Source organism: Hermetia illucens, chromosome 3 (genome assembly GCF_905115235.1).
Source record: "Hermetia illucens chromosome 3, iHerIll2.2.curated.20191125, whole genome shotgun sequence".
NCBI classification, from domain to species: Eukaryota; Metazoa; Arthropoda; class Insecta; order Diptera; family Stratiomyidae; genus Hermetia; species Hermetia illucens.
The window spans coordinates 91,884,043-91,903,679 of record NC_051851.1 but is presented as its reverse complement, the minus strand read 5'-3'; positions in this window follow the sequence as shown (position 1 = coordinate 91,903,679).

Below are 19,637 nucleotides of genomic sequence, written 5' to 3'. Positions count from 1 at the left end.
TCGGGTGTGTGGCCACTAAGTGATCAAATGGTTTTCAATGGAAGCAATTAGACCATGTCACTCAGAGCCGGATCAGTGCTAATCAGACATGGTCCATCTGAACCTACAATACCAACCTAATCGTGACAAAATATTGAGTGTTCTCTGAGGCCTGCCGGGGGTTTGAGGGGCCAGAGGGGTTCACAACATTAGCCTGAAAGCTATTTCGGTAAGATTTCATCTTACTGAGGCAGGGTCTGCCACATCTTCTGCCCACCGTAAACCGTTGAGCCAGATTTTATTCAGAACTAGGCAGTCGTGGTATCGCTCATAAACTTCATTGTTATAGAGATCACGGAATCGTCCATCGTCATATAAGGGTTACAAATTATTCGGAAGATCCTTCTCTTGAACGCGGCCAAGGATGTACAATTCTTTTGTTAAAGACCCAGGTCTCCGAAGATAGGTACTGGCAACATCATTGTATTACACAGTAAGAGCTTTGACCTCATGGTGAGATGTTTTGAGCGAAACAGTTTTTGTAAGCTGAAATAGGCTCTTGTATTTTATCACTGTAACTGGCTGCAAAGTTGTTCCCTATGTTACTGACACTTATGATGCGTCACCAAGCCAACGTTGGAAAAATGCACTGGTTCAGCGCGAATTCAATGCAGGCGATTTATTTAGGAAAGAGAAGAAGTGATCCCACATTCTCAGTTGTGTTAATGATACGAACGGTACTTTACTCACCGACCGACGAGCCGTGACGGAGAGATGTGGGGAATATTTTGAGCAGATTTCAATGAAAAAATCAAGCAAGCAATCCCGACATTTGAAGCAAATCCACTTGTCAGCGTGACTGAAGTCGAGGAAGCAATCAAACGGGGAAAGCAACATCATTTGCCGACATCAAAGGTGAGCTCTGGAAAGCGAAGACCTTGGACCTAATACTATGGCTCAGTGGGCTCTACAATTGGACTATTGACAAGGGTAGAAAGCCATCTGATTGGCAAGAAAGCACTACCGGTCCAATATGAAAAAAGAAAGCTAGTCCAGGACAATGTTTAAATTACGATCCGGTCCGGTTGCTGTTTCACACCATGGAGATTTTTTAACATATTCTTGACAACCGTACTCCCGCCATTGTTCAAATATAAGTGAACTAAGACGGGTTTGTCAACAACTGTGAAACTACTGATGCAATACACGCTACGTGGTTGGTTACTCATGGAGAAACACCGTGAGAAGCATCGCCCTCTCTATATTGCATTCCTGAATCTAGAGAACACCGTGTGCCCTGAAAACCCATCTGGTATGCTCCGTGGCAGCATCTAGAACTGGTGCGCCGTATTAAATTGCTTTACTACGATCCAAAGTGTGGCTGGTATATTAAATCCACTTCGTATCTCTTGTCCAAAAATGGAATGATCGCCTCATGCAACACGGTCTGAGATTGAATTTGAAATCAAGCAGAGTTTTTAACATATCAGTGTCAGTGGCAGTGTCTGCCTAGAACTGAGTGATTTCAATATCTTGGATCAATGTTATCAGTCAAAGGAGAACCACGTTATACAATTGGTTGAGGCATAAGCCCAACTTAGATGAAGTGGCATTCCAGGACAGGCGTTCTTTTCGATTCGCACATTACCAAAAGACTCATTCAGTCTTCTTTGGTTTTGTACTAGTTATGAAATAAAATATGACCTAAGTTTGCTAAGAATGGTAGAGCTACCGCGACATTTGGTGAAGATAAGTATAGAAATCAGGCCATTGAAAGTCATTACAAGCCGCATGCCGGACATAGCATTGGTGACCTCCATGGCCGAAACAGAGATTTTACAAGTAACCCATGTTGGAGTTGATGGTTTGAAGGATGCAGTGCTGCTTCTGCGACAGTTCAAGTTGGTGTTGAAATTGCATCTCTCGGGAAAGAATAAAACAAATGGCGCATGCATTCGGAATATTGCTGTGGTAAAAGACCGATATGGTAGCGGCAGATATTGACTATTACTTCCAAAGTTCGAATGCATCACTTGCGGCTGTTTGAGACGAAGTCGGATCAAGAGCGGATTAATGAATGGAAGGCGAAGGTAATGCATAGTAAGCACGTGAATTGTTTTTGGTAGCGGTTTGTAGATCCACATTAACCAGAGCGACACTGCAAATACAGTCACAGTTACACTTTTTGAATACAAACCAGTTGTTAGCAATGGATTTCTTTGATTAGCACCCGGAACATAATAGGCGATGTTGCAAAAGTGTAATGATATTGGCTTGTTTATGTTTGTTTGGGTTATTGCTGCGAATTATTCTTCGAATGTTGATCATTCAATGAATAAGATATAATCATAAGTTGATGTGCTGCATTAGTAGACCATGTACCACATCGAGCACATGAAACACTTATTCTAATCCCGAATTTTGTAGCCGCATAAATTTGTCGGCCCCTATGGCCAATGAAGTTATTCCTTTTGGAAATAGATTACAACGAAGCATCGATGGTACTATGTTTGAGCGGGTAGAGCGCTATCCTTTCGATTATGATACCCTTCGAATTCAAGTCGTTATAGAGGTTTGTGTTTGGCTTGCTGCTATCATTTGTACATCGTTAAGTGTAATGATAATGAAACTGAGGCACAGTCTTACTAGAAAATGGAGGGGAAAAAAGGGACTCTGAGTATGCTCTGAACAGGAGTGAAGCAAACTTCCTATATTACATTCGATTTCTGTGTCACACTGAATAATCCTAATATGTCTTCACGTTGTAAGCTATCATTCCTCATATATCCTTCCTTACCCTATGAAATTTGACGCCGAATTTGGTACACTATAGCCGTAATTTTTAAATTTTGGTATCAAACTGGAAACTTTCTCTAGACATCCACTGTTTTCTATTTGTTTTCCTAAAATTGGTGTCGCTTCATGATCGTCACCGAAGCAAGCTTTTTGCGATTGATTGCTTTTCATTTGATCTAAGCAACAAATTTGCTTTTAATTAATAAAATTTTTTTTAAAATTTTCTCCAGTTATGCATTGATGAATTATTTTTCTTATTTTTAAATTCATTCCACCACCGTTGGAGTTCTTGTTCAAAAACTCCGCTCCGAAACCAAAAGAACCGTGGTCAAAGGGTAGTATAGGTAGCAAAGCGAAATGTGGATTGGTACCCACGATGGAGCATAAAACCTGGGAAACGCCTGCTGAACCAACGCCAATAGCTCTACTACCAAACCCTATCTCCACCTCCACGTGGTGACCGCTGAGAGTTCTTTCTTAACGAAAAGCTGCAGACGGAGAAGGATGAAGGAGAGTCTCCCGTGCTTAAAAACGGGACAAATGGTACCAACTGATCCTTCAGGTTCGAGTTTGGTTAGGGCTGACAACCTTACACGGAAAACTGAAGTTACAAAGCCACAACAGGAACCTCGGGATGGATGGATAACACAACGACAAACTCGGCAACGACAAAGGAATAACATTTTGCGCATTTTCTCGTGGAACTTGCGCTCCCTGTACAGAAATGAAGCTGCTGAGAAGCTAGTCGATACCCTGTCTCAATATAGGGCTGATATAACAGCGTTACAGGAGATGCGATGGACAGGGACCGGTTTCCTGGAGAAGAGCCGCTACACCATGTATTATAGTGGCCATCCAGTAAACCATGTGCTCGGAGTAGGTTTCTTAGTCAGCCAAAAAATAAAACCTGCTGTTATCGGCTTGGAAACCATAAGCGAACGACTATGCACTCTGCGCTTGCGAGGCAAGTTTAGAAATATAAGCCTCATTAACGTTCACGCCCCTACAGAGGAGACTGGAAGGATACCTTCTACGAGGCAGTTTACACCAAAATACAAATAATAACGGACTGCGGATTATTCAATTAGTAGCGTCACACGAAATGGTTGTTGGAAGTACCTGGTTTGCGCGGAAAGCGGTTCACAAACATACGTGGGCCTCTCCAGACGGGACCACTTTCAACCAAATCGACCACGTGTTGATCGAACGCCGCCACCACTCAGCCTTGATGAATGTCAGAACATATAGGGGGGTCAATATTGACTCGGATCACTATCTCGTTGGCATGGTGCTCCGAGCTCGAATAACAACAGCACCCAGAATCCCCTCTGACAATCAGGCGAGAGTCAACACTGAAGCCATCCACAACACAGCCCTCCGCAACATCTATAAGAGGGAAATGGATGCCGCAATAACCACAGTCCACAAAGAACCTGGAGATGAAGCATCAACAAATGATCTTCACAATCACCTGAAGAACGTTATCATAAATATGGCCAAAAACATACTTGGCCCCAGTCGCAAAAGGAGCCGGAATGGCTGGTTTGACGAAGAATGTTAGCTAGCAACGGAAAAAGGAAGGCTGGGAGAACCAACAAGTCTATGAACTCGAAAAGTATAGGGAGCAACCGCACCAGGCGCGCAAGTTTTACCAACAAGTCAGCAGGATGAAGCCTTATACAGTTCGATGCTTATCCTGCCGAGATAAAGAGGAAAACCTAATTTCCGACAGAATGTGCATATTGGAACGAGGTGTTGTGTACTTTGATGAACAACCAGAACATCGGCGAGTTAGAGGTCCCGCCAACTGAAGACGACGGACAAATGCTGCCACCACCAAGTATAGAAGAAACAGTCTGTGCAATTCACCGGCTTAAAAATCATAGGTCGCCCGGAGCCGATGGAATTACAGCTGAATTGATTAAATATGGAATCAATGCCTGATGACTGGCAATGAGGCATTATCTGTCTCATACATAAAAAGGGAGATATCACGTAGTGTAGTAATTATAGAGGTATCACGTTGCTGAGTACCATCTATAAGATATTCTCCTCTATCTTGCTAGGCCGGGTAGCCCCATACGCCCAGAACATCATTGGCCTATATCAAAGAGACTCCACTTCACGGAAATCAGCAATAGATCAGATTTTCTGTGTGCGGCAAGCGATGGAAAAACTGTCGGAATATGGTCACCAGTTGCACTATCTATTCATCGACTTTAAAGCCGCCAATGATAGCATAGCCACGGCAAAACTGTACACGGCGATGAGAGAATTTGGTATCCCGACGAAATGGAAAAGAATGACTAGGATGACCCTGACCAATGTGGGAGGCCAGATAAAAGCAGCAGGATCACTCTCAAGACCATTCGACATGAACAACGGTCTATGACAAGGGGATGCCCTATCATGCGTCCTCTTTAACCTGGCCCTGGAGAAAGTGATCTATGATGCTGATGTAAATGCAAGAGGTACGATCCTCTTTAAGTCCACCCAACTTCTGGCCTATACTGACGATATTGACATCATGGGAAGAACGACCCGAGACGTACAAACTGCCTTTATACAGATTGAGCAGGCGGCGTTGGGCACGAGAACAGAGACTATTTCAGCTTACAAAAGCTGTTCTGCTCGAAACGTCTCACCATAGGGTCAAAGCTCTTACTGTACAAGACAATGATCTTGCCAGTCCTCATGTATTCCTCGGAGACTTGGGTTCTTAGCAAGAAGAATTGTGAACTCTTAGCCGCGTTCGAGAGAAGTTCCAGAGAGACGAAATCTATGAGCGATACCATGACCGTCAAATTGTGGATAAAATCCGGCTCAGTAGGTTACGGCGGGGGTGACTTAATTCGTATGGATGAGGATGATCCAGCCCGGAAAGTCAATATCTATGTTGGCAAAAGAAGACGAGGCAGACCCTGCTACCCATATAACAAAAGTCCTTGCATCGGCTGTTTCCAGTAGTATTTGCATACATGAGGTTCCACATTAACTCGAAATAAATACTAAAAATGCATGAAAGCAACAAAAATGAAGGGTTAATGGTCACTTTGAAATATTCGAAAACTTCCATATTGTGATTGAAAGTATTTACATAAATGGCTTTCAGTGTTTCATGACATTCAAAGTATCTTGAGCGTCCTATAATGTCAGGATGGGAAGTAGGGTTTTGAAAATAGTAGAATGGAGATGCTGAATGAAGCTAAGCAGGAGGATAGCTCGTCACACAAAGCGATCAAAATGATGTTCATGCTGCGCATATTACAAATAGAATCGGTGACAAAATACAACCCTGGCTGACTTCTTGCCGTGATGCTCTTTGATTCATTTCATTATTTTTTAAGGGTGCTTTCCAAAGTCGATAATAGTTTTGACATTAGAGTGCAGGGCGGGAAAGTGATCATTTCTTTCACGGACCCATTCTCAGAAACTCAGAATACGAGGTTGCCACTATACCGTGTCTAGGCGTTAAAATACTCTCTATACCGATATTATCAAGTTTTCTAGTAATATAGGCTATACTATAGAGCATGATACTACCAAGTTTGGAGGAAATCGCACTAATACCAACAAAGTTATAATAATTCAAATTTGTCAAATGCCCACTCAAATATTCTTATATAAGAAATAAACAAAACGTTTCATACCTGCTGAAGCGTGCAGCTTCCGGTTTACCGACTTGTTTAGGTATTATTTTTGACAGCGGCGGTATTAATAATACCAATACAAATGCCGAACTTAAGGTGGGTGCTTTTACGGAACAACGAGCATCCTTTTGTTCCATTCCCTGAGAGATATTAGATTCCTTGGAATTACGGGTAAGTGGAAGTAGTAACTCTACAGAAAGTGCAATGGATTCAAGGAACAGTTCCTCAGGAAGACTTCTTTACCGGCAGCTTCTCTTTGCTTTTTTGGTAAAACCGATGCTACTTTACAAAGCTTATGCATATGAGTGGCGCCAACAAAAGGAGAAATTTAGCTTTAGAATCGCCGCTATTCATCGTCTGGAGAATAATGAAGATTGACATCTTATCATCCTATGTCTGTTAAGGACAGCAGATAAAAGATCTATAACCAGACGGCAGCTATAGAAATGCCCAAAAAGGGGATCGTGGCCTTATAGGACTCCTGTTGGTGGGTTAGTGAGTACAGAAAAAATATGTGGAGATAACCTTCACAGAAAATACCGTCAGTACATCTGCAGGTGTAAATTGACCTCTTCGCTTGATTATTCAAATTGCGAGGACAGGAGCTATTTACTGAACTACTCAATACTTTCGCTTTTGTTGGAACTGCATGTTTGCTAGAGCAGCTTGTTAAAGAATTGTATCCATCTTTTGTGGACATCAGTAGGGTTAGGATGACGCGTAACGTATTGCGCCCGAAAATTCTATTTCTCTTACAGACTCCGAATTTTAAAATTCTAATTTTGTCCTACATACTTTCTTTGCTTTTTCTCGACATCCGGCTTTGTTGTTCTTTTTTCCCCACATTTGGCGCTAAATAATTTCTTTTGGCGCGAATCTCGCACATTCGTCCATTTCTCGTCTTTAAGTCAATTATCCGCTGTTTGAATCCATACATTCCAACGCTGCTTTCATCTCCGAATGAAGCTGAAAACAATACTCAACATTTCTACCGTTCTCAATGCATGTTATCTAACAGCCCGATAACATTTGCCTAACATAGGAGAGCCCTCTCTGAGAGAATTCGTGATTATTGAAAGAGACAAATGAATGTACAAGTGGGATAAAAATAGCATTTTCTAGACGTCACCGCAATGGTGGAAAGGGATGCATACAAGCTAAATGCTCTCACTCTCTTATCAAATATACACATATTGCTCTAGAAGGGGATATTCTCATGTTACTTTCGTGGTATAGACGCTGTCCTGCTCGCATTTTATGGCGGGACTGGCATTGCCATGTTCTAGGAGCGAGAAAGTTTCCAAGTTGTCATAAAATGTATTTTGTTGTAATGCATTCACAGATAATCGCTTCACTTCGATTCGTTACCAGATTGTTTTGAAAGCGCGATCTCATGAAGTTGAAGCCGCTCAGAAATTAAACTGGGGCCGAGGAAAGTAATACACAGTGGGCAAAGTTGAAATCTAGATCTAGATAGTAAAAGGAATTGTATGCATTTTGTAGATGAAAAGTAGTATGACATTGAAAACTTTTGGTACCATATACGGCCTTCGTTCTAAACACTGGACAAATTCAGCTTGAGTTTTTCTCATTATTCGAGAAGACGTTCCATCAAGTATTTCTTCGTTGATATGAGACCTTCGCGAAGCTTATCGTCCACATAATCCCGCATGTTTTCAATAATATTGCAATCCGGGGATTAGCTTCGAAAAATTGCACATTACCTCATGCAAGTTTTTCCTGCGTTGTTTTGGGTATTGGCATATCTTGAATGCTTGACAATTATCTAATTTCTTTGATTTGGCATGCACATTTAAATAGATAAAAAAAAACAAAGTAAATACAATCTCTTTTACTCACTTTCTGAACATTTCTATATTGCTTATGATAGCGTCCGGATTTCAATTTTGCTCACTGTATGTATCTTGATTTCCAAGATCCAGAGGAGTGCAGACCAGATCGGAAACACATATTGCTTTCATGATGTGTTTCCTTTATTCCATTCTGTTGTTATTTGCATGTGCGGACTAGCGCCCAAAAAGTTATCCGACAAAAAGGCAAAATACCGCTCTTTACTTTGAAAGCACAACAACTTGAGTTTTTAAAACGCATTAATTTTATATATATATATATATTTTTTAAGGATGAGAGGTCCGTCCTAAGTCCATATCTACTTGATGTTGGACTGGACCGAATGGCGAGCAACTTAATCCCTTTTTTTTTGGTCCTCGGACCCCTCGTTTGGAACTTAGCACCCAAACTTTAAAAATATTAGGCGAAGACGGCTTTACGGTTTCTTACCCGGGCAGAGGTAAATCGTCAGACGCTGCCCTACCTATGCCTTGGGAGCAGCGTGACCGAAGCGAAGTGGACTGAAGAAATGAACCTTTTTATCATCTGCTCGTACTACGAAATAACGGCGGGGGTTAGGTACAACATCTTACGCCCCTTGTTGCACCAGAGATATCGCCCAGCGTTTCCCGCAATTTTCGCACATGGCTGTGCACTGAGTCGCAGACCAGTACCGCTTTATTACTCTCAGCGACATAATCCTGCCACCATCAAGGAACTTGTTAGACTTGAGGTCATCGCGGAAACTGATGACCAAGAGTCGATGGGGCAGAGGCCGCGCCACCAACAACATGGCCGCACGGTTTCAGTACTCGCCGAAGCACTCTTTTCCACCGTCCAGTTGAGGTTTCCGCTGAGTTACGGGATGAATTCCAAAGAGCATGTAGGGAATTCTCGGAAATGGATTCTTTGAATAGACTAGGTATTCCCAGGCTCCTGGTCTGGATCGGGTGCAGAGTTTTTAGTTTAAGAAATTTATCAGTATACATATCGGCTGGCACATAGTGTAAATCAGGTTAATCGGCCGGAGGAATTCCCAACTTTCCACACTGCGGGAATTACCTAATTTGTCTCTAAAAAGAACGCCGTGCAGAACCCCGCGGACACAAGACCGATTACTTGTTTACCAACCCTGCGCAAATTCATAACGTCCATTATGAATGGAATGACCAATGCGCACCTTGAGACCAACAACATTCTGTTCGAGGAGCAGAAGGGCTGCTGAGTTGGGTCAAGGGGTTGCAGAGAACAACTCATTATCTACTCGGTAGTTGTAGGACAAACAACTAGAGGCGAAAGAAACCTCTTTATTTGCTATATCGATTATGCGAAGGCTTTCGACAGCGTCCCATACACCTGGCTAATCGATGTCCTACATCTGTATCGCATTGATCCGAAACTAATAAAGCTTTTGGCTACAGTCATGGAAGGGTGGCATGCCACCTTATCAGTGTATACATCTGAGGGTACTAATACCTCAGAGCTTATCTATATACGGAGCGGCATTTTCCGCAGGGATTCTTTGAGTCCATTTTGGTTTTGCATGGCACTGAACCCCCTTTCATGGCTACCGTCCGGCCGGTCTTAGTTTTGAAATTTGCTTGAAAGGCGGGGAGTGGGCGGGGTGGAAAGTGATGATTTCTTTAACGGACCCATTCTCAGAAATTACACAACCGAAAAATCTGAAAAAATTCATGAAGCTGCATCTATGTGGTGCCCAGGCCTCAAAATACCCTTCATATCGATATCCGTTCAAATTAAGTTAATAATAATAATAATAACCATATTTTTGGGGAAATTGAATAAAACCCCTCCTTAAGTTTATCCCAGAGTTATAAAAGTTGGTAGTAGTATAAAATATAATATGAAGCATATTACCTCCAAGTTTTATTAAAATCACACTATTAATAACAAAGTTACAGTAGCTCGAAGTTTACTTTACCGTGTAAATCTACTGCAACTAAATATCAATATCACACTAAAGTGGGCAGTCAAACATGCTAAATGCAAATACATAACGGGCTACGTACAAATGGGATAGTTCTGCACTGAACTCATAGGAGAAACAAACAAAACCTTTCATACCTGGTGGCTGGTTTCCCGACTTGTTTGAATATATTTTAATTTGAGGGGCGACAAAAGTGGACTTAGTATTTCATCCAAACCAAACAAAATCAATGCGTATGTAGGCCACTATGAGCAGAGACAAATATAGCGATCAAATTTAGAAAATTATGCTATAAAGGTAATTACTACGATTTAAGAAAAGATCCACTTCCAGTGTCTGTAAAAAATAAGGGCAAAGTTTTCAACGAGTGTAAAGTAATAACCAGAAAAGCCTCAACGTTGAAATCGTCGAACCATGCTTTATTAAGATTTAAATGTTATTCAAAATCCATAAAGAAGGCAAAATCGTGCCAGCTATGAATCGCCCAGACTCAAAAATCGTGGAGTAAATTTTGAAAACTGAAGAGACTAAATTTCAACCCATGTATAAGGTGAAAGCTCTCGCTGTTTTGTCAAAAATCTGGAAATGGACACTATCCCGTGCCAATGCTCTCTGTACTAATTAATGAGAGTACTACCCGGAAAGCGTCTGATACTGTTACTCAAAAACTCTCCAACCTCTTATCGGGTTATTCTGAGGTATTCTGATCTGAGACAATAATGGCCAGATATATCTTTGTAGGTGATGTAATATCATATCACTTTTGAGAAAAAAGAGAAAGTGATATCACAAACATCACTTGCCATTATCCTAACCGATATCATCAAACATTGCTTACTATGTGTTAGTATTATTTAGAAGTTGTACATTTTTCATTACTTAGCTTGGCTCTGCAAAAATCCCATAGTTAAAAATGATCACACACAAAACCCGAATAATTCTCAAGCTAAAGCCAACTAAGAGATGAAGTAATCATAACTCGAACATATTTGCAAGTGGTAGTCGGCTTCGGCTTGTTATTCGACAACAGCCTAAGTCGCTTGCACTAAGAAGAATTTAATGCTTTGTGATGTTTTGTAATGTGATATCATATCGACTCGGACATTACAAAATACTACTTATCACAGGAGTAATATCATCGCTATTTCTGTTCTGGGTGGTGTGATGTTAAGTCATGTTGTAATGCTTGGATCGTGTTTGTGTAATGTGATTTCACACTTGAAAGAGGTATAATTTTTGTTATATTACATACATCACCCATTCATCTCTAGCCTAAAGTGATGGTGCGTAGGTGCGGTTGAAGCACTATGCCCTATAATATGAAGGGGTGCATGGCAACGAAATAATAAAAGTGTATTCAAATTATTTTGACCTTTGCATCTCAGCTCATTAATTTTCCGATCGCTTTGAGTGGGTTCAACAATTAAGAGTTCAGGTGTTAGTTAAATTAGAAACGTAGTTGATTTGATAGTTCGCCGTGAGGAAATAAATTTGCATTTTTTTAAATAGGAATTTTTCCCCTTGGTCAAATAATTTATAGAACATTTAATGCATTTTGCAGAGAAACGAGTATCTCCAGCTTACAAAATGAAATGTAATTAAGGGGAAAAAGGTAGGGAGTCATTTGCAACAAAACTGTATTTCTGCCTTTGGGTAGTATCCGTCGACTTAAAAAATCATCAAAAATTTCAAGAGAACTAGCTACCTTATTCTTCGCCGAGGAGTGGTAGTTTGACACAGTATATGGGATAATAGATGGAATCATTCAAGCAAGATCAAAACTATATCAGAGATTATATTATCGTTTGCTAAAATGGTTGTGTGAAGGGCCAAATAATTAAGGAGGTGCACCCGTCACTGCCACCAAAATACACATTCCTATTCCGAAAATATACTCAGATTCACATACGTATTGACTCAGTGATTAGTTGTGATTTTTTAATTTTGAATGTTTTTATTAATAATAGGAATAGTGTTAATTGTAGGTTATTGTATGAATGCCTAAGGAATGTATAGAGAAAATTAATTATTATTGTTATTACTACAGTTTTTTTTTCATTTTCATTCATTTTATGGCTATAGTATTGTCGCAGAGTGTACTATTGTTACATCTGGAAATAAAATAAGTTAATCAGTCGAAAAGAAAAAAATATAAGCGTGGCTTTAATGTTGATTACCAATCATTTAGTTGACCCCGCGACTTGTTAACTTCAATTACAATGCAATGAATCTTATCTGCCGCAGTGCAGCAGAAATTATAACGACGCGTGCACAACTTTTTTAGTGCATCATACTCGCGTGATATAGCAGTGCGCAACAGGCTTGAGGAAATTTTTTCGTCTGCTGAAAAAGAAGTTAGAACTGATGAAAGTTTTCTGTGTTTGTAACATGTATCTTTCTTGGACACGGCTGCTGTTACTATACATCTGGACATCACTTGTTACGAAACAGGGGAATAAGGCGTCAAAAACTATGTATATAAAGTGAAACCAGATTCAATATCAGGAACTATCTTAGGCAGTTTGCAACAGCATATTACAACTTTTCCGAAATGAATTGGAAAACTTTTCTAAATTAATTCTCGGTTGTAAAAAATTGCCACAATTCAATTCATAATATAAGGCACGATACCGAAAATTTGCAAGTACCCCTACTATTATTAGTAAAGAAAAGGTAGTCATTTTTTGAGTGAATTTTCAATAATATAATAAAAATTTGTGCGTATGACTTGTTCATTGCCCACGTTACCACGTCTGGCTGCCTTAAAGTGGAATAGGCCGATTCTGAGTTTTAAATATGTATTACGAGCTTTATTATCCTATCCACACTTTTGTCTATCTTTTTTTGGGATTGGGAGTACGAGGCAGAATGCATGATCACTTGTAGAAATACGCATGCCTGGTTGGTATCTTTTCTCTGTAAACTGCCCTCGTTACTTCTGTAAGCTTGACCGGTACTTCCTTCTCGTTCTATTTCGATCAAGCCAGGGTATTCATAACATCTGCCTAGGGTACTATCTGGGATGAATTTTACATTAATGTTGGTCTACGTCAAAATATCTTGGAAATATTTTGAGAATTGGTTTTGTATCTTTGCTTGAGCACAAGATGTATTCATTGCTATTCTGATGAGATTACTTAGTTTCGCTGGAACTGCAAATTCAGACCATATTTTATACAGTAGCTAGCGATTGAGATCGGAACTTTCGACGCAGATATTAACATGTGCGAGGGTCCCAAAATTACTTTAAGGGCTCGTTCCCAGAAATACCCAAATGGAAAAATCTGGAAAAAAATATACTGGTCCATACCCATAGTATGGAGGCCTTCGTTTCGATATCTGCTCAAATACAATATATTTTAAATTCCGTTTTGCTTAGTTATACCGTGGAGACCATGGTCTTCAGTAGTTCTAAGGTAGACCAGCTTGTTTTCTGCATTGATTCAAATAGTGATTCAAGACACAAAAATACGTCTTTAACTGAGTCGTCCTTCTCCTTCCTTTGTAATATATATGCGGATTAGCTACATGTTGAAAGAAATAGTCGTTTTCACTAAAAAAAAGCAGGAATTCCTTCATTGATTAGACAGGAATGTGCCATTTGGTTTGCGAAATTCTTCTAGAAGACGAAAGCTAGGCCATATTCCGCAGTCTAGACTTTTTCTATCAGGCGTTTTCGATTAGTACTCCCCAGTTCTCAACAGCTGTGGGTGGAGTGGTGTGGCGGAGCGATACCAAGCACCCGCTTCACAACCCTGTTTGGAACAAGCGATGCGCGCCCGCGTTATCAGCTAGGCTAATGTACGGCGCGCTTGTCGGTTGAAAAAAGCAGCAGGAGTTTCCAGTCGTCAATCATCTGGAAAATGCTGTGTCTGCTCGTTTGACGCGAGCACAAGTTTTTTTTGTTGGATATGCCATTGAATTATTTCAAATAAAAATAAATTACCATTCAATAAAATTCAGACTCTTAATTTTTTCAGATTTTTGCGTTGGGTATTTTCTGGGAATGGGTCCGTTTAAGAGATGATCACTTTCGACCCCCCGCACTCCCCACCTTTCCAACAAATGTCAAAACTAATACCGGCTTCAGAAAATACTAATCGAGATCTTTCATTTGATACCCCACCTGACAATAATAATAATAATAATTGTTGGCGCATCAATCCATATTGGATCAGGGCTATGAAGTGTGTTAGAGCACTTTATTTAAGACCGTAATGGTACACTACAGTATACTGTAGGAGGCAATGTGGTCAGCATTGCGCTCGGCCGAGATTATTACCTTGATTTGACTCAGGTACTCATTCACAGCTGAGTCGACTGGTATCCGACGTCAAATCACGATACAAATCCCACTGCCACCAGTGACATTTGAACCGCGACCTTCCGTACGATAGCCTTGTGCTCTAACCACTCTGTTATCCGGACACGCATACCTCACAATATTTGGTGAAAAAAAATGTACACCCTCCTTTTGCATGTACGGGGGCGCTATGTCGCCGAAGGAGGATGATATTCCGGCAATGGGAAAGAGCTCCGAACACTAATGGAGTCAATGGTTAGCACTAAGATAGTCCAGGTAAACCTCACCATGCAAAAGCAAGGGCGAGAATAATACTGGAATAGTGCTGACACCGGAGCCCTTGGTGTACCGTTATGTGTCTGCAAGGAGGAAATGTGCAGTTAATTTGGAACTTCTCTTGCGAGAAACCAAGAGCTTGCATCATTATTAAACGTAACAGCAGTCGTGACATCGGGTTACTACAAAAGGGGATGGAAATAGAACCGAAAATTAGCAAAAGAGGTATGTATATGTGAGGGTGGTAAGGGGCAGCATAGCCTTGGGATATGTACCAAGGCATGGAGGCGGGCAAAATGGTCTTTATTCTGGAAGCATGTAAAAAGGATCCTTTTCACTCCAAATTTTCTAGACCAATTTGGGTCATAGGTAGATATTAGATCTAACATTTTCAGGTGTATCAACACTGGTAAGCGTTGTAAGGATGGTCAACCGAAACTGCCCCGTATCAGCCAACGGAGGCATTACGGGATGCCGTACAAACGAAAGAAATAGAAATGTGTGCATTTTCAGATATCGAAGGAGCATTCGATAACACAGCGCACGCAGAGATAAGATGCCCTAATTCACAAAGAAGTGGGAAACACCTTTGGTGTCTGGATGCGCAGAATATTAGAGAGTAGACAAATATATTTACCAATAGTCATAAATTCTATTGTCATTAAAACTAATCATGGTTGTCCGTAGCGCGGGGTAGTAGTCCTAGAAGAGCTAACAAACACTGGAATACAAGTCCAGGGTTACACTGACGACATTGTTTGAATCTGTAGGAGCAAATATGAGAATACCCTATGTGATAGAATCCAAGCTGGAATAGGAGTTACTAGCGCTGGGTCACCTGAGAGCCATTAGGTTACATGGCAAGGAGATGAAATGAGAAACAAAGCTCAAATATTTGGTAATTACATTAGACCAAAAATTACTCTGGAAGACGCATGCTGGAAACAGTCGAAAAGCTTCGAGGGTTTTGATCATTTGCAGGTCCATATCAGGAAAAGAAGGGGCTGCACCCCAAATATACTGCTTTGATAATCCACAGTAATAGTAAGGCCTATAATTAGCTATGGAACGGCAGAAAGAACTCAACTCACCACAACAGCAAGGGACTGGCTTTCGTGTTTTTCAGTGCGGCAACGAGGACATGCCCAGCGGCATCCTTAGAGGTTCTTCTGCGATTAAGGGGGTCATCCCGTGTGTCGGGTTGGAGAAATCGATTTTTTTTTTTTGCATGAATTGTATCTATATAGAGTGGAGAATATGTGGGCAAAGGGATTTTCCGATATTCCGAGTCCTTCAGAAATTACAGTGTTAAAAAGGTAAGGAGTTTGCAGCCGCGGCTAGAGCACTCGATGAGAAAGAGCATCGAATCTTTTTTTACCTGTTAGTCTTTAACCTGAGCCTTATAAATTCGAACACAGGTATAAATATAAAAAGATGGAAAACCAATCAATTGTCTAAACTTATTTGCTGTTTGGAATAAAAAGGATAATCCAGTCTAGACTGAGCACCGAAAAGCTTTTAAGCTATACTGAGTTATATTTTGTTGTAAGTATTGTGCTGTTTGTGTGTTCAGTGATTTTTTTAAATGGATCATACGAAGGGAGATCGCTTTAACGTTCAACGTCATGCTCGCACTAAAAAACGAGTATTTCATAGGAATCAACACTTATCAGAGAAGAAAAAGGACTTCGCATCAACATCAGCAAAGAAACTTTTAGCAAGTATGAACATGGATGTTCCAATTCCAATTCCAAAGTTTTGTATATTGTATATTGGATTTTGCTGGAGTTTTCTCCGGTAATTCTGCAAATTTCTGCAAATAATAAAATATACGTAGTAGTATTTAAAAAGAATGCGTAGGACACGTCGAGAAGAGAATGGGAGCGCGGCTTAGAAATGCAAAGAAGAATCACAAAGGCATTGGTGGAAAAGGGGCTGGAAAACTTACTGATAAGGTTATTAACGACCTCACTACATTTTTTGGGCTAGCTATTCGTTGACACGCAAATTCGATAGAAGGAATAAAGGAAGAAATTGGGGCACTTTCTTTCATAAATGTTCTACAGATGAAAATCCTTAGCATCAAAATTGTCCAGCAAGTGAGGACAGTTGGTGCAAATGAAGCAAAGCGGAAGCTAAAGGAGAACTGGATAAGGCACCTTTGACTGAAGAAGTTCAAACAGTCATCAAATCAATCTACGAAGATTTGTCACGAGATGATCTGTTGAACAGCTGTTGAGGAGCAGAGACCCAGAATAACAATGAGTCGTTAAATGCGTTGATCTGGATTTTCGCTCCTAAACACCTTCATTCTGGGGCCAAGGTCGTAGAAATAGCCACTTTTCTGGCTGTAATTATTTTCAATGAAGGATTCAATGGCATTCTCAAAATCCTAGTGACAATGGGATGTCAAGTTGGTCACATATGTCAGGTTTATGTCAACCGCCATAATGAAGCGCGAATTTGGGGGTCCGAACGACGATCGACTGAACTCGCTAAAAGAGCCAGAATTGAAACCAGAGAGCAACAATCGGCCTTACAAGCCTTTTTTGAAGAAACAGAGGGTGCTCTCTATGGACCAGGTATAGCAAATTAATGGTGAGTTAAAATTTTACTATTGATAATCATATTTAAATTTTCAAATGCGTTTTTCTCGAAACTGCATCTTGAAAATCGGCTGCCACCATAGCTCAAAATCTATCCAACCAAATTCTTTGAAATTTTCACGATTTCTTTAGTACATATATCTACGGTCCGCAAACTAGGATAATTGCAATCGGACGGGTCGTTTTTTTTTTATTCATAAAAAACGCCGTAAAAAAACACCAAAATCCAAAAAATTAAGTTTAAAAGCCCACCAAAAATTTACCTTTTAATATTTTCTAATTATCCTAGTTTGCGAACCGTAGAATATTGTCCACATTAAAATGCGGTTTAGTTTTTTTTCCTCAGATGAACACAGCGCCCTCCAGCGTGGCAGCAGGAAAACACCTTTTTTGGAGATGGGTGCATAAATTAACACGTATTCCAAAAATTAGCTACGATATCAAGCTGAAAAATTTATCACGTATACTAAAGATTTCAATAAACATATGGTGAAAAAATCACGTTTCTATCTTTATCCAGTCCTTCAAAATAATTTTTCAAAAAAAGGAAAAAAAAAACGGCCTTCACACGGGATGACCCCCTTAACTCCTCTCCATATGCACATACGGATGAAGTCAAGGAGGGAGATCTTTAGAATGGCAGGGAGTATCAGTGGGGCGGGGTGCTGTCTAAATCCAAGATAGATTGATATTCTTTCTAGGCGGTACCCCGAATTATTGATATTAAGGGATAACATGACAACTACGTTCCATTTCAATAAGAAGTTTGAAACTCTTTGCAGTAACAGGGCAAACTGGAAGTGCGTGGCAGTGACACACGGCGTAAACCAGCAACTGATTACCAGATATATTAACGAATCCCTCGCAGCAGAGGCAGCGGGTGTTTGGGGCATTGGGCCAAGGATGTATTTAGAATGTATTTAGAATTTTAGAAATGTATTTAGAACCAATGGGTAAGCACTGTAGCATAGACAGATGTTCCTCTTCAACCTCGAAAGGAACTGTAGGGGGCAGAATATTACTATTCTGAACGACAGCCAGGCGGCGATCAAGGCACTTAGGTCCAACCAGGTGAACTCTAAACTGATATGGGAACGTCTTGAGGGACTGAACTCGTTCGGCTCGCACAATAAGTTTTGGATACTCTAGGTTCCAAGCCATGTCGGGTTGGAAGGCAATGAGGCAGCAAACGAATTGGTCAGGAAGGGAGAAGGAATGCCCCTGCACGGAACAGAACACTCTTGTGGAATTGGAAACGGGTTCGTGCTTATGACATTAAGAAATGAAGAGGCACGGCACTATACTATACTAGGCGAAGTTGCTAGGAATGGATCAGTCCAGGGTGCTTATGGGGGCTTACGAACCCAAGCGCACAAACCTCACCAAGAAGAGTCTCAAGATTATAGTAAGAGAGTACTTGATACCAGATCCCAAGTTGAAATACTTAGAAGTAGGGAATACAGTAAAATTGCTGGCGATTATAAGCTTATTTGGCATAATATAGGTAATATATAGACTATAACCAGGGCGGCAGAGGGGCGCAGTAGTTCTTGTAGGACGCAGGTAAAAAAATTGCCACAACTTGGGGCAACTTGGCTTAATAGAATAATAAAAAAAATAAAACGAAAGGTTACTCGTTTTGGTCAGATTTTCGTCCTTAGTTCTTCTCTGTACCTGATTGACCTTTCTCTTCTGTTGAAACATGCAGCCGCTCTAATCTTTGGCATTCTATGGTTAGTATTGGATGGTTCAAGAAACTCAATGCTAGAAGGTGAGTGTAAAGTGTATTAAAAAGGTATCACATTATCATATTGGGTGCCAGTCATCTTCGTCACCCTTTTATACAGTCCTTATTATCTACTGATCCATTATCCAATAAAAAGGGGTTTAATGTGAGCACGGTGGATGGAATGATATAGAGGTGTTGCGCTAATGGGGAGAGTATGGGGCCCAGCTGATTGCTAGGGCTGAGTTCAGAAATTAGCCTTACCAAAGCTGAACTTGGCAGGCTTGCGCATGACAGGGATGTGGAGTCGGGAAATCTGTACTTGAAACCGGAGAGCATAATGATGAGCAGGAGGAGCAACGTAAGAGGGGCATGAGGGGATTTGGAAAAGCAAAGCACAGGAAGGTTAGAGAGGAAGAGATCAGGAGTCAGATTTAAGTGGTTTCTTGAAATATTAAATTGGAGCGCACAGGTATTCATAAAAGCGGATAAAGGAAAGGAA